This window comes from Lepidothrix coronata, unplaced genomic scaffold (genome assembly GCF_001604755.1).
Source record: "Lepidothrix coronata isolate B3197 unplaced genomic scaffold, Lepidothrix_coronata-1.0 Scaffold40, whole genome shotgun sequence".
NCBI classification, from domain to species: Eukaryota; Metazoa; Chordata; class Aves; order Passeriformes; family Pipridae; genus Lepidothrix; species Lepidothrix coronata.
The window spans coordinates 5,797,740-5,810,052 of record NW_016690220.1 but is presented as its reverse complement, the minus strand read 5'-3'; the positions used below and the strand labels follow the sequence as shown (position 1 = coordinate 5,810,052).

Genomic DNA, 12,313 nt, shown 5'->3' with positions numbered 1-12,313 from the left:
AGAATAAGGGGGGTAATCTAATTGTTTTAAATTTAAATTGTTTTAAACTACCTATTGGCAATGTACAGATAAGATGAAGTCAGACTCTTCTAGGCAGGGCACTGAAATACGACAACAGTCACAAGTAGCAACAGTCGAGACAACAGTCACAAGTAGCAACAGGAAATTTTGTCTAAGTATCAGAAAAATCTTTCCTGCCTTGGGGGGGTATTGTGTGTGTCAAATACTGGCACAGGTACTCAGAGTCTGTGGCACCTGTTTTCCTGGAGATAGGACAAAGTTGTTTGTGCAAGCCCCTGAGCAAACCCTGAACTCAGATGTAACCTCAAAGTTGATCTTGTTTGAGTGGGCCCAGATGACCCCCAAAGACATCTTCCAACCTGATAATTGCAACAGATTTTCATTTTGCTTACCTAAATGGCTGCTTTAACAATTTTAACAATATTCCTGGGACACTGTATTTTGAAGAAAAAGAACAGTGAAAATGCAGATCATTACTATTACCAAAATGTATCTCATTGCTGCTAGGAAATATTGTAGGAATGGTCATGTATACCAGCATGCCGGAATGGATTGTGAGAGTTTATTAAATGAACAAAAAAAATCAGTGAAGTATATTTAATCCACACAGGTGAGGAGTTCTGTAGACCTTGTAAACAAGTACAGTGTAAAATTAGGTCAATTTGGGTGATTTACTAGCTTGGAAAAATCCAAAAAATATATTTTAATATTCTTCTGTATTGCTTCTTTCTTCTGCTTGAAATGGAAACCACTTTCTTCATCAGTTTTCCCAATCTTTGCAAGACTTTATGCTTGCTCTTATGGTCCCAAAACTCCTCCAAGGAAAACCTACACAACTGAATGAAATAAATGCCTAGCTTTGGTGACTGACAGAGTGGTGATCATCACTTCTGAATGTACCAGGCTACTATCCAGGCTCAGAGTGGACTTAGGCTTGGGTACAGATGGTGTAGAGCACCATGCATGAGATGAGAAGCCTTCTGCCCCACTTTTGCTGTCCTGACACATGTTGTTAGTGGTTGTTTGGGCAACCCTGTGCCTCCTTGATGAACTGTATGGGTTTTCTGCTCAGAGTACAGCTCTCCTGAGGGCAAAAGCAGGAAAATGGCTCTGCTGGGTGTAACCACTAGACCTGGTGTATTTTTCTAAACATATATATTATGTATATATATATTCTAAACATATATTATGTATATATATATATATTTATATATATTTCAAGAGCATAAGATGGCAGCTTTAGGGGGATGCATTTCCCAGTACTTGTCTCAGCCTTCCCTGGTCTGAAGTTTAGGTTCTTGGATAGAAATTATACCTTTGTTTCTAATAAATATTGGGGAGGGGGAGAGGGATGCCCTGTGAATTTGTTTCATTGCTTTTTGAGCCTATTCAGGCTTTTAACATCTGCAATATCTTGTAATGCTTTACTCTTTAACTTAATTATTCAGTCAGTAAAAAAGTGTATTTCCTTTTATAGGCTTTAATCCAATATGCTAACATTTCATTTGCTGCTCTTTCCTTCTTGTATAGGGGTGAATAGTCTGTACTGTTGTAGTACCTTTCTCAGTGTGACACATGATGGCATGTGACACAATTTGGGCATGTTTTTCTGAACTATCTGTTTTCCAAACTGAGTTATTCCAACCTGCTTATTGATTCTCACACAAATACTGTCCCTCACCATTAATTACTATCTCTGCATCCTTGTCTATATGTTTTCTACTTCAGGTGAGTCTCTTGGGGCTTAGAAGATAAGGTTCATTTTCTTTGTGATCATAAAATCTCTCTCCCATTTCATTTTCCTAATAATTCATAATAATCCTTTTACTTTAGGCTGATGGTTTCATAGAATGGTACACGGTTTCTCCAGTTGCTGTACCCATAATTCAGGGTTGTAACAGCTCACTTAAAGCTCATCACTGAGTATGTATAGTTAGGACTCTTTGTTTTTTTTATTCCAGTTTCAACATTTATCAGCATTACTTTTCCTCCACGGTTTTATCACCCACTGAGATTATTCTGCAATTTTTCAGTCACCTTTGGCTTTAACTACCCTAAATAATCGAGTGTGATTCTCTGTCACCTCACTATTCAGCCTTATCCAAATTTCCGATGGCTATGTTGAACAGTGCATTTCCCTACACTGATCTACTAGAAATCTCTCTGCACTGTGAAGAGTGACCATTTAATTTTCTGCTATGTATTTCCTATTGTCTAACCAGTTTTAAGGGGCTTGTGCCCTGTAAAGAAAGGTTTTGGCCTGGAAACCTCCGAAGTCTGTTCCATAGTGAACACCTCTGTAAAGAATTCTTTTAACTTTGCTGAGGTAGAGTCTGATCCTGTTTTGGTTCCCCTTTCATACTGCAGTTACTTATCAGCCCTAAAGACTTTCTAGCAGAATTCCTGTTTCTGATGTGCTTAAAATCATTTTATATTGGTTTTATGCCTTTGGAAAATTGCTCTTCAAAATCTTTTTTGGGCTGGACTTATTAAATTTAACTTGCCAGAGTTGATATTCTTTTTTATTTTTCTAGTTGGGGAACAACTTTTACTTTCAGAACAACTTCTGATAATCACCATTGCTGTGCTGTGTATTGAAATGGTGTAGAAAAAAAGAGAACTCTTGGGAGTTTCTCTTTCCACATTCCTTGCCTTTTCCCCAAAAATGACTTGACATTAACTGAAAAAGGGTACATTTAGATTCAATATTAGGAAAAAATTCTCTACTGTCAGGGTGGTGAGGCAGTGGAACAAGTTGCCCAGAGCAGCTGTGGATGCCCCATCACTGGAAGTATTTAAGGAGAGGTTGAATGGAGCAACCTGGTCTAGTGAAAGATGACCCTGCCCAAAGCAGGGGAGTTGGAACTATGTGACTATTAAGGTTGCTTCCAAGTCAGGCTATTCTATGATTCTGTGAAGTTAAAGTTATAAAATATTTTTTTTTCTGAATTGCTTTCTCTCTCTTTAGTGCCTCTTCAGAAAAGGTACTTAAAACATGAAGGGAATGCTCGTAAAATTCAAACCATGGGGGAAAAAACCATAGAGAAAACATTTGCAAAAATGAATAGAGAAAGGAAGGGTTGGTGTGAACATCCCTACATGGATAAGAGAGGAGTAGAACAAAGAAAGAATGGGTTGGGAAAACTTACACGGACAAATGAAAAAGTGATTATACCAAAATAATCACCTCTGAAATACTGAAGATTTCAGTGCATTTTACTGTACAGTTCAGTTGAGATAGTCCTAGAAATATTCTGAAATTACGAAATAGTGTGTTTTCTAAACATTATACCCAGATATAGGCAGAGGTGTATATATATATATATGTGTGTGTGCATGTCCTGCCTCAAAAGTGAGGAAGACTGAGACAGCAAAGCTTCCACATGCTTTGATGTGATTTGAATAGCAAGCAGATTCCCCAGACTAGAGGCAAATTTCATCCTTGAGCAGCTGCCCAGATTTCATCAGCAGATTCCAAATAGCAGGCTCCATCTCCTGTAAAGACCCAGGTGTATACAGATGTGATTCCTGGGTATATCCTGGCAGTGGCCAAGCACTGCACATTGAAGCAGCAAAGTATGTTACCAGATCATGTCAGTGCCTTTGTAGGATTGAGTCCCGCAAGCTTTTGCTCATGAGCCACTCCAGGAGAGTTGCTGATTTCTCCCTGAGCTTGCTGCTCTGCACAAAAATGTTGGGTCTGTTTAGAGTCGTAACAAGGTAAGGCTTTCCGGAAATGTATTGCCAACTTCAACATTTCTCCAGATTTGCAAGGAGAAGATATCTAACCTCTTGGAACTGAGCAATTATCAAACTTTTAAAATGCACTTAACACCCCTGAAAAGGAAGTAAATACAAAAATTACTGCCACTATACATATAAATAATGTATCTATTCTTACACTAGGAGTTCTATTGTATTCTAAATTCTTTCTTGAAAGGCCAAGTTGCAGTTGCAGTATCATTTTTTAACTAGGCTTAACAATGAGACTTTTAATTTACTTTTCTGAGGGCAAAAGATTAAAATCAAGGTAAATTACAGCACTGGTTGGTTCTGATTTGCACTTCTTGAGAATCCACTGCAGAAGACAAGGGAATAAGCAGGTGGAAACCATCAGCACCTGGGCTGCGATCAGCCCATAAACCACATTTTGTGCATGCAACAGCTTTGACTTTTTTTCCCAGTTGGGTCCAAGATGTAAAATTTAACCCGTAAAGCCTCATGGGGTTTGAGCTGTAGCAAACTCGAAGCAAGATTAGCAACTTTTTGCACTGAGCACTGAAGAAATGCTTATTTCAGGCAGATACCCTGAAGCTTTCATTACCTCTGGGGTGTTTTACACGTCACGAAAGGTCTACATGTATTCTGAATAAAAGCCCTCTGATCAGTCACTCTTCCTAATGTCAAAGAATGCTTGTTGGTGTAAGGCTCTCCTTCACCTCTGTAAAGGGAGAAAATTCCTTCAGGAGGCGAAGCAGGATGGTTCACAGACAGCTTCAGGATAGTTCACAGACAAAGGAAAGACTCAGAGTAATAAGAAAGAAGATACAAAGATGTGACTAAGTTTGGCAATACTTACCTATTTTCAATCTAGAGAGCCTGTCAATATAGGAGGAATAAGAAGAATGCAACAGTGTAGAAAAGAAGTACTGAGAGAAACCTCATCCCAATTATATGACACAAAGAAGTGACTGAAGCAGGAAGAAGACAACAGTACAAAGCAAAACAAGGCGACAGAAATTAAAAAAAGAAAATGAAAAAACAAATGTTCAAGAGACAAATTTAACTTTTTTGGAAAAAAAAAGCTCAGTGGAAAATGTACACATAAAATGGCACATAGATAAACCATTTTTCTCCCACAATGCTGTAATGCTCCAGAATCTAAATGGGCTGTACTAATAGCAGCTCTGTGAGGTAGGATAAGGTTATTATTTTATGTTCTTGGAACTAAGGCGCTGAAAGAAAAAGTCAATCTCAAGAGGGCACAGTGAAAATCTGCAGGTGGAGAAGGGGGTCTGAATTTGGTGAGCATCACTGAAGCATTTCTCCCTCTGTAAAGTTTTATACAGTAAAAAATAAAATGGAATGAAGTGCGATAGGGAGTTGGATATAAAATGTCATTATGGTATAGCAAGGTATGATTTTATGTTGAACAAAATTATTGTTCTCGATTTTTTTCCTGCTGTTGCTACACTTGTGGCCAACAATAGTAAAATCTGTCAGAGAAGTTGTAGCTAATCGGCTTTAATAATTCAAGCTTGAAACACTACTATTTACTGAAATTTGAGTGTTATCTGCCAATATTGATGCAACACATGTTCTGATGGTCCTGTAAAACGAACAACTGCCAATATATATTTCAAAGCTATTCCTGATTTTAAATCTATAATTTACTCTACAGCTCTTCAGTAGTTTCCTGATCAAACTTGTCAAGTTCCTACCTAACACAGTGATAACTCTTATGTTGCATCAGCATATTGAAATATCTCACGGTAGCCTTTTACATTAAGAATTTCACTGCAATCAAACCCTTTCATAAGGAACTTGAAGAGCATAATAAGGACAGCATAATCATTAGAGATGAACTATTTGTTTTTTGAGAATGATTTTTTACTGATGACCCTTGAGACGGAATTAAGACTGACACAAGGTGGATTTCGTATGCTCAAGGTCAAGGCCCCTGACTCTCAGAAGCATTATGACACCAGTGAATGTAGCTTTTGCTGAATCTTCTGAGAATGCAGAAGAAGCCAAGTTAAATTGAGTCTTCAGCTTCCAGCAGCAAACTGGACTGGCTGTGAGCACAGGCAAAGCAGAAATTGTCTAAGGTAGCAGGCTCCTGGAAAGACAAAGTGCACATCCCCTAACATCTGCACCTCCTAATTTTGTCCTTATTAGGACAAGGAAAAACAGGTTGTCTGAAACTGCTGCTGTCCCTAAAGCAGGAGTGGAAACTATTGGTAGAATGCCCAGTGCCAGCAGCTGTGATAGCTGACTAGCATCAGTCCCTGGAGGCAGCCAGATTAGCAGCATGGATCCTCTAGATCTCTCTATTGCAATTCCTTGCTTTTCTGTGGCAGGCAGGGGTGGCCCTGTCCCATCTGTTATTTTAGGAGGACTGACTGTCAGTTGTGTCTGAGCTGCTGAATAGTCTTGTGCTGGTTCTAGAATAAAAGGCATGCAAAATGTTTACAGTCTTAAATGAGGAATAATCATGGCATTACTTATATTTAGAAATTCAGGGAGCGTCCTTGGTCTCAATGTCATATGTACCATGCTACCATTCCAAAATGCAGATGACATTATCAGTTTTATTCTCCACTCTTGGCTTTGCCAGTTTCTCCTTTTCCTACCCCAGGTTCTTTGGGAAATGAATAATTTAATGTTAAAAACACTTTGTATTCAGAATGGATGGATGGATGGTCTGCCATCACTGTGTGCATTTGAGATTTGAACCACAAAGGCGGTTCAGTTTTGACTTTCCAACTTGCTTGTGTTTTGGAGATTTTTGTTTGGTAATTTCTACAGTTTCTACCACTGGAATTTCCAGACATTACCAGTAGCCAAATCCAGAGACTGGAAGTGGAACTTCCAAAGTCTCTTCCACAACTGTCTGACTGATTTTTGTGCCCTGGAGCTTTGTTCCTTCAGACTGGCAAACCTCAGATTTTAAGAGATGGAACACAACTATTCCTTTAGATTTGTGAATTCTTCTCTTGATCCATTCTGTGCTTGTGCTATTCCCTCACGTTTTTCAAAGTGGCAGAATTTTTGAAAGTAATTGCTTCTCTGGTTTTACAAATAAAGACAGCCTTTTGTTTAATTAATTAATTATTTTTTACAATTGTTCATATGTGTCACAATGAACATATCACATATTATACCCCTCCTTTTTGTCATCTGTATTAGGTCATCAAGAGCTGTATTGTGAGGCTCATGAGGACCAGATTTCTCACTCCTTATTTCATGCCCCTTATGGCTGCTTCCTCTTTGCTATACCACTGCACTAGGAGAAAGAGGAACTTCCTGTGAGTTTTGCTCAGGCTTGGTCTAGGGCTGCACTCTAGCAAGTTCACAGGCTTCCTTGCTCTTCCTATTTCTGGCATAATTCTGTTTTTTTCTCAGATGCAAGTTATTTTTCCAAGAGTAAGCAAGCTCTGATGTTTGTATGCAAACATCCTTGCCCTTCTCAGTGAAAACCCTTTGGGCATTGTGGCTGGATGCTTACTTCAGCTTTTGGGTTGGACAGTGGCTCCCGTTATTTCAGTTGTCATTATTGTCAAGGAGCTTGACTGGGTTTTATATTACTCCTCAGTGAAGACTGGATGGTTGCTTCCAGTCTTTGATAAAATATTGGGAAAATGCAAGAGAGCACTCAAAAAAAAAAAAAATCGCTTCTTTGAGAAGAAGAAAATGCTGGGTGATTTTAAATTATTTTTAGCTCTGTGATTAGTAGAGTATAAATGTTATTTAGACTTTATACAAAACCCACAGTATTCTCTTCTTTGTGTCAGACAACTAGCAACTCCTTTTACACCCACTGGTAAACTTAGTCACAGCTTTGTAAACCTTCACAAGCAAACTTCCCAAGGGCAGTTTTGATAAACTGGCACACTCCCCATGCCAGTGAAAAATTACCTACTGCCTTCCCTGTAACAACCAAACACAGAGTCAGAGCCTGAAAACCCAAGGCTCACCCAGAACTGTGGAGTGTTGCTTTGCCAGCTGCTTTATGCAGGAGAAGAACTAGTTCATGCCTGTTACAGATAATCCTCTCACTGCTAGTAAAGTCATCCCAAGCCAGTGACCCTTTGAAAATAGGAAGGAAAGACTTGCCATCTCTAGGCTTCTATGACCCTGCTGGAGGAGGCATTCATGTCTCAAGACAACCTATGCACCCTTCTTTGATTTCTGCTCACAACCTACCGGTTTTGCTGTGTTTCATCTTGTCTCTCCACTGCACCAGAATAGCTGGGTGGTGAAATACTGCAAAATTATGTTAAGCAAGACTTAAGGGCAGACAGCCAAGTGCAATATTGGGACCAAAAGTGTATAAATAAAACAATGACAAATTCACTTCCAGCCTATACTTAACCATGGCTCCTCTTTCAAGTATCCCATGAGGGATTTCTTTTGCACTGCTCTGCAGTGAGAGCAGAAGATGGTGGATTTGTTGTCAGACTTCTTCCCAGGTGGTGAGCTCACTTCTGCATGGCTTGCATTCCTAAATGCCTTGTATTCCTTTGGGGCTGTGCTTTTGAATGCACATGCAAATACTGATCATGTCCTGTCTTGAGAGGGACACTACAGATACTTAAATGGTTATTTCCATGTGAGCCTGGCCATGATTGTTAGCAAAATCCTGACGATTTTGCCTCCTGAGGTCAGAAGTATTGTGTATCAAGAGTATATTCTCCCTTTGTCCTCCGGCAGTCTGCTGACTAGCTGCCCCTGCTCATAGGATCCTTTTCATCTCATCATGCTCCACAGAGATAATTTATACAATCGTAATGTCTCTATTATGAGATATCAGTTGTGCATGTGTTCAGCAAGGTTCGTGATCACTGGTACCTTAGTGACATTCTGTAGACATCACACTTTAATGACATAGATATCAGATGTCATCAAATTCATATGGTAAGAGTATTAATGCAACTCGTACCTAATGTTTCAGATACAGCGTCTTTTTTGAAGATCAGCTCCTCTCTGTTTTGCTTTGTGTCTAGGTACAAAGTGCATTTTCTTCTGATATAACTGCACTAGAATTCCAGGCAAAGGATGTCACTTTTATAGAGCTATACCATAATTCCATTAAAAAAAAAAAAATCCTGGTTTTATCTTATCTTGGATGTACAGTGCTCCTGGTTCCTTGTAGATACAGTCTCCCTTGATACAGAAACCCAGACACTGATTTTCAAGATAGAGTTCATTTTGGTCTTTATTGAGGCAATAGACCTTGGTTTTGGCTGCCTTCAGAGAACAGAATTTCAGTCAAGCAGAGCTGATGTTGTAATCTTCGATGATGATGGCATTTGTGATTGTCCAGTGAGCCTTCCAAGGGATCAGCCGACATCTCTGGGTTTGGACTCAATTATTATCATTCTGACAAAATTAGTGGTGGTGTGGAAGGAGAACACGACTATAGCTGGATTTAGATATTTAGATATTTAGATATTTCCCAGCCAAAAGATGTTTTATTGTTTGCATCATGTTATGCTTTTTCTGCTTTTTTTTAAATTTTCAAAGTCAGTGGAGTAAAAGGTCTGGTTTTTTTTCAGAATGGTGTATGAGGTCAGCTGTGCAGAAGTATTTATCTCTTCACAGTATTTTTAGGAAAAGAGGCAAACGTGTTGATTTTTTAAATTATACTGAAAGAGATATCACATTGAGATTTTAACTTTAGAAAAAACTGGCTATGAATAAAAGACTTCTCTTACCTTCATTAATTCATTTTAAAAAATAGCCTGGTGTTTTTGTTCTTTTTTTTTTCTTGAAATGATACTTTGTCTTCATCCATATAAGATAGCCGTAAACTCAGCAAAATTATGCATTTAATTGAACTATGTGATTCAAATGCCATATATGTGGGGTTTTATCCCTTTTCTTCCTCCCACTAATGAGGGAAAGAATTCTATGTTTATGGGATTATACCATGAGGCTCATGAGTTTTATGTGAAGCTCAAATAATTGGCATTGACAGTCTTATCAAACAAGAATAAAATTAGGATGGTATTGTAAATGCAACATAGAAAAATGGGACAGAAAGCAAAAAAAGAGGAGCAGGGTTTTTCCACCACTAGTGTTTTTGTACTTGGTGGCCACAAAAGCATCTTTTTGAGATGTATTGCTTGCTGTGGTGGACTGACCAAAGCAAGGAGAGAGCAATGATCAACAGCTTTCCCAGGCTTTCCAGCTACAGATACTTGCTGATGAACAGGGCTCCTAATCACTCGATAGAGCTTTATGCTTTATGCCTCACTTAGTACAGCTTCCTGTTACAATCTTTGGTTTACTCAACAAATTATCCAACAAATTTCATCGTGCTTACGTTTTTTTTGAGAACTAAATTTTTAGTGTTTATCTATTCAAAAGCTAGTTCCTGTAACTCTTGATTTGGAGTCACTTGAACATGGTCTATTCTTGCTTCAAAGATTAGACCTTATTTCCAAATCTTGGATAGCTTTTTGATTTTTTTTTTCTCCCTCTTTTTTTTTTTTCTTAATGTGGTGCGTGGTGCTACTGTATTTGCATAGCTTGATCCAGAAGAATTGAACCACATGCTTAAGGAAAAGAATGGCATGTGGTTCATGAACCCCATAATTAGTTCCCCTTCCTAGCTCTAAGCAGTAATTAAATCTGTCACTTCTGCTCTGCTGATTCATTTATTTAGCTATTTAATTGCTCAGCTCAATACGTCTTTATCTCTGGAACTGCAACATTTTATTCAGGCAAAGGAATAGCATAAGCCATTATTATTTTTTGTCCAACGGCAGGGACATGTAAAAGAAAAGAACACTAATACTAGATGATTTGGTGGTGTTGTCAGTTTTCACTTACCAAATAAAACAGTATTTAAGGAAAAACTTCAACCAGTGCTTGAGAATAGCTTTTCAAATACAGGCTTGCTTCTCCAGGAAATTATGTCAAATTCAAGGACCCTATGTATGTGATCCAGGTTTCCATTTACATAATGGGTTAACTTAAAGCACTTCCAGGTAGTACATAATTTTCTATAAAACGAGTAGTCTTAGCCTGATCTGCTGGAATATTTTAGAAACAGTTTAAAATTGCAAATATACACTAAATTATTTACAAACTAAACAGTATATTTTCTTTATACATTTTATTTTGGGGACATTGCTCATGGAGATTTCTGTCACCTGTCTCTCAGATTTACCATCAAACACAGCATTTTGACCTGTAGAGCAAATGGCATTCGGAATACTTTCAAGCTTGCAAAGACAGCCCTCTGAATGCCTCTCTGTGAGGCATATTTCCATACATGCAGTTTTCCTCACGTTACATCCTTAAGCGACGTTGCAAGATTCCTCCACTATTTCTCTCCATAGGTTGGAAAAGCTGGTGTAGGAAAGCAGCATGCAACACAATGACAAGCAGATCAAGACAGATCAACTCAGACAGGGCCTTTTGGCAAATGAAAAAATATTTATTATTTTTATAACCCTTTTTTTTTCCCTCTCTGAACTCCGCAATGATAGCTGATCCAGGAAATGAAACATACAAAACTCACCCAAAATTCAGAGACAAGGATATTTTTCTGACACTTCTGGCATCAGTGGCTCAGTTCCATCAATTTATTCATCTGCCTTGCTGGCTAGATTTTTATACTATACACACAGTCTTGCATTTCACTCCATTCGTGACTTATTTTGCTGTCTTGTTATTCAGTTACAACTATGCAGCTATTTAAGTCATAGCTCATGTTTTTCCCAGGTAAGCTCATTATTCTAAAAATCTTTTTACTGCTTACCCGGAGAGGGTTTTATTGTTGAGGATTATGTCAGGGTTTTTATCCCTCCAGTGAGGGTTCTGTCCACTCCTTTACAATGCAAAACATGTCTGTACTGCTGCTGTGGACATCCAGCTTGGCCCTGCTTGCAGTAAAAGCAGGACCCTGTGTAAAGATCAGTTGGTGGAACTGGCAGGGTTTATTAGTCATATTGCATGCAATACCTTGAAAATTCAGCTGGACGTGCTGCCATACCTCTGACTGCTCTGCTGGGCTACATGGACCTGCACCATGCCTGTGCCAGAATGGGGATCTGCTTCCCTCTCCCTCTACCACCCCACACTGTCATCAGGGAGGGCTTTGTCAACCCATGGGCTGGCAGCTTTGGCCTGACAATGCTCAGTCTGTGTTGTTCATGTTGGTGTTACTGTTTTGCATCTGTGCAGTCAGGGTTACTCAAAGCTCTTTGTTGAAATAAAGAATATTTCTGTCCCTGCTAAATCTAGGAAGGCTAGAAATCTTGTGCATGCAATTTTTGGTTTAGTTTTGCATGAGCTTCACTTAAATATTCTCTCTTTTAAATGTGTTTCTTCAAATTATCTTCTAAAAGTACACTCTTTATTACGTTGAGCACATGCTTAAATTCAGGTAATTAATAAAGCCGCAAAAACACTCTGTGGACATCCTCTGAGGATAAGGGTGCTTTGAGGATAAGTCTGTATGTGAATGGGTTTAGTTTGAGAAAGTAGCCTTCGCTGCACCAGGACAAACAAACATGATGAGAGGAGGACATGGGAATGAAATGGAAAAAATAACATTTAT

General features: G+C 38.7%; 1 protein-coding gene across 19 annotated transcripts in view; it reads left to right on the top strand.

Moving 5' to 3' along the window:
* LOC108496469 (poly(rC)-binding protein 3-like) overlaps nucleotides 1-12,313 on the top strand; it is a 492,944-nt gene that overhangs the window by 337,338 nt on the left and 143,293 nt on the right. The gene's annotated exons all lie outside the window — the stretch shown is intronic.